This window comes from Nanorana parkeri, unplaced genomic scaffold (assembly GCF_000935625.1).
Source record: "Nanorana parkeri isolate BGI_ZX_2015 unplaced genomic scaffold, ASM93562v1 scaffold183, whole genome shotgun sequence".
Taxonomy (NCBI): domain Eukaryota; kingdom Metazoa; phylum Chordata; class Amphibia; order Anura; family Dicroglossidae; genus Nanorana; species Nanorana parkeri.
This window is the reverse complement of record NW_017306451.1, coordinates 259,971-263,971: the sequence shown is the minus strand read 5'-3', so window position 1 is coordinate 263,971 and position 4,001 is coordinate 259,971. Positions and strand designations below refer to the sequence as shown.

The 4,001-nt window shown below is 40.8% G+C and overlaps 1 protein-coding gene across 1 annotated transcript in view; it reads left to right on the top strand.

Annotated features, from left to right (window-relative positions):
- The first annotated feature begins 1,033 nt into the window (after positions 1 to 1,033).
- The window catches only part of BABAM1 (BRISC and BRCA1 A complex member 1), a 24,339-nt gene continuing 21,371 nt past the window's right edge, over positions 1,034 to 4,001 (top strand). The window contains exon 1 of the mRNA XM_018555091.1: positions 1,034 to 1,180. The gene's annotated coding sequence lies outside the window, so the exon portion shown is untranslated. The remainder of the gene's footprint in view (positions 1,181 to 4,001) is intronic.

Genomic DNA, 4,001 nt, shown 5'->3' with positions numbered 1-4,001 from the left:
TCGTTGTTGGAACGATCTAGAAACCTTTAGTGAAACCTTAAGTTTGAAGCAGCCTAATAATAACCAAAAATAAATTCATGAATTTATCAAGCAGTAATAGTGAGATTAATTCACAATGACCGCTTGATATAATTAAATAAAAAACATTTAACTGTAAAAAATGTTTAAAAAAATTGTGAAAAGTGTAAAAAAAAATAAAATAAAATAAAGTGTAAAAAATAAATGTAACAAATAAAAATGATATATTTAAATATATTTTTATATTATAATTTATATAAAAATTAACCCCTTACAATTAAAATCTGCAGCTGATCTGCAGATTTTTTTTTACCCTAAGGGGTTAAAAAACATTTTTTAACCCCCTCATGACAGTGATGTTCAAAGTATGTCGCTGTCACTAAGTGTTACACCATATCAAAACTGGGGAAAAGGTGCTTTCTTTAAGTTTTTTTCCTCATTTTTTATATGTTATTTGTCCTAAGTGAGGTACACATATGTGATATAAATATGTAGCCCTATCTGTCCTCTACAAAACAATATATAATATGTGTGGGTGCACTTTGTAAGAAAGTATATTACTGCCGGGGAAGAATCACACAGCAAGAATGTCAAAAGTGCGTCAGTCATTAACAGAAACTAAAAACAAGTGCAGTCGTGAAGGGGTTAAGTTAACACTCTGAAATGCCTATCTCTGCTTATTGCTTTTAAATGCAGCTTCAAAAATTTAAAAAACTTATTTTTTTTTTTAAATTGCTACACTAGAAGATTTTTTTTAACAGTTTAGAACTACAAGTGATTCCTTTTCTGGAGTATAATATGAACATGCAGGGGAGCTAGACACGAGACTTGGCTGCTATTATCCAGACTGAGGCTTGGCTTTCAGTATTCACATTGAGGCTTGGCTTTCAGTATTCACATTGAGACTTGGCTTTCAGTATTCACATTGAGGCTTGGCTTTCAGTATTCACATTGAGGCTTGGCTTTCAGTATTCACATTGAGGCTTGGCTTTCAGTATTCACATTGAGGCTTGGCTTTCAGTATTCACATTGAGGCTTGGCTTCTGCAGAGGACTGGAGGGTGGAGAAGATAGAGTGTGAAGCTGGAAAGGGTGATGAACCTGCTTGTTCTTTTTCCCTGTCTCGGTGCAGTGACAGAAAGAGGAATAATATAACCAAAGAGGTACTGTGTTCACTATACTATTCTAAGCTGTGACTGGTATATTGCCTGCATCAGGTGTACGTGATGTGTTTAGGTCAAGTGTATCTTACTCAACTTTTCCTTTATTTGAGTTTTGTATAGAATGGGGAAAGGATAAAATCTCTGCAAGTTTTTACTGCTCTCCGGCCTCTGTTAGAGAGATTTGCCCTCACTTTCTGTTGTGAGGATGACATTTCATCAGACACGAAGTGAGGGTAAGTCTACACCAGGAAAATAAAGACATCAAGGAGTCTGAAGATGCCCATACACTGCACGATTATCGTACGATAATCGTATGCGATCGGGTTTTCGTACGATAATCGAGCAGTGTGAACGGAGACGTGCGACCGTTTCTACTGTACGGTCGCACGTCTTTTGTCGAACCAGCATGTTCGAAAACCAGCCGGGAATCGTACGATTCTCGGCTGGTTAGAACGGTGCTCGGAAGATAAATGCTGAACGGGCCGGTGTGCGCACGCGCACACTGCCCGTTCAGCATTGCGGTCATCGGAAGCCCGCCCCTCAGGAGGGCGGGCTTGCGATGATCGAGAGTGCGATCTGCCTGTCCAAGATAGGCAGATCGTACGTTTTTTTAATCCCTTTACAACCATCGCAAGACTAAAGTCTTGCGATGGTTGTAGAGTGTATGGCCACCTTTACACACACCATAACAGTGAACACCCCAGCATATTTCTCTGGCCAGGAGTGATAGGCGTATCATACAGCAACATATAGCCAGCCTGTACACATCAATAACAGGCTGGCTGAGGCTGTATAGGTACCTCTGCACAGCATAGCATAAACAGCTGTACTGTCTGTGTTGCTGCTAGAGAGTTACCCCTCATTTCCTTTTACCCCCTCATTTCCTTTTACCCCCTCATTTCCTTTTACCCCCTCATTTCCTTTTACCCCCTCATTTCCTTTACTACCAGGCAGGAAGTGAGCCTATGATAGCTGTAAAACCTGACAGGAGTTGTAATCTTCCTCCCTCATTCTTCCTCACTCTATCTAAAACTAAAACGTATACACGTTTTTGGTTATAGATACACTTTAAGACAAAGGTGAGCATCTCCGGCCAACCAGCTGTTGTAGAACTACAAGTGCCACGCGGCTTTGCAAGACTGACAGTTACAGGCATTACTCCCATTAGCATGTTGGGATTTGTATTTAATTTACAGCTGGGGGCCAGAGATGCCCGCACTTGCTTTAAGAGCTTAATGACACGGGCGTGAGTGACAGTTGTTGCTTACATCACACTGTCTGCATCCAAGGCTGTTTATCAATCACTGTGTGGATGTTAATATTCAAATGTACAGGCACATCCACAGCCTGTCATTGATTTGCACACAGCATCTGCCATTCCCGCGAGTAGAAGTATCGGCCATTTTCAATGGTGCATAGTCAATCACACCTCTGTGAATGAGCCCTAAGAGTTAAAGCTGGCTCCTGACTCTGATTCTATTTATCATTTACATATGCATACTTATATTAGGCAAATAAAGGAAACACAGTGAGAGACATAAACAGCAGTGAGCAAGCGTGGTTCATCTTCCATAGGATTCATTAGCGAAATCCTTGATCAACGATTTCAAACTGGCAAATGTTTAACTTAAAGTTCATCTAAAGCCAAACTTTTTAAATTTTGGATAGAGTAAGGAAGGGTTAAAACCCTTGTCAGTGTTTTTTACATCTGTGTCCCTAAGTCCCCGTTCACACCACAGGCGTTTGTCGCGTGTATTTGTCAGCACTGAAAAGCTCAACACAAGCCTGTAGCTGGAAAAAAAAGCACATGAGCTTTTTGGGGGGCAGATCAGCACGATCTGATCACCCCCAAAAAACTCATGTACTTTTTTTCCAGCTACAGGTTTTTTTCTACGAAACGAGTGACGTTCAGATACCAAGTCCCGTACTCAGTACAAGTACAGATACTTTTCCAGCTCCAAAAATAGACTAGAGAGAAAATCAAAAGTTAGGAGGCAGCTGTCATTTGCAAGGAGCTCCTGGGGTTTGTACATCTCTGTTTTAATGCATTATTTTTTTAAAATAAATATATATATATATATATAAGTGATGCACCGATACCATTTTTCCAAGTACTGATACTTGCCCAAGTACTCACAGATACAAGTACTGATACATTTTTGTTTATTGTCATGTGACAGTTTTTCTAAAACAATACAGACTAATGATTTCAGGACAGTGGTGGAGAGCCAGAGCCAGGTCCCAGCTGCAACCACTGCAACTCTGGTAGTTCTCATGAAAATGCCAAGTATCTGCACTGGTATCTGGACATCCCTAATAGAAATAAATGGGATTTCTTGTGTTGAGTTTTTCAGTGTTGACAAATACAAGCCACAAACGCCTGTGATGTGAACGGAGGACTAAAACGTATACACGTTTCTATTTTTTTCATTCAACCAGCAGACTGAACGAAAACATTATAACAGATTGCTTCATCAATGATTATGAGCGTTGATGGACCAATCCCCTGCTGCTTGCATTGTATTCTGCCAGCGACCATCGGCTGCTGTCGGAATACCTGCACGGAGCTAGCAGCTTATTGGCTGCTAGTCCCATTCGGCCGAGAATTTTCCAACCAGCTCCTGCGATCAGCTGACCGAGGAATGCAGGTTTAGGGGTGCCGACAGCGGCCCCCATTGTGTGAATTTTTCCTGTCCTGTGCATACCCTACTTTAGCAGGAGACAGGCTTCAGTGATCACAGAAGCAGGGAGACGGCAAGGGATGGTCTTGTGAGCATAAAAAAAAAAAAAAAAAAAAAACCCAAGGAAAAAACCACACCTT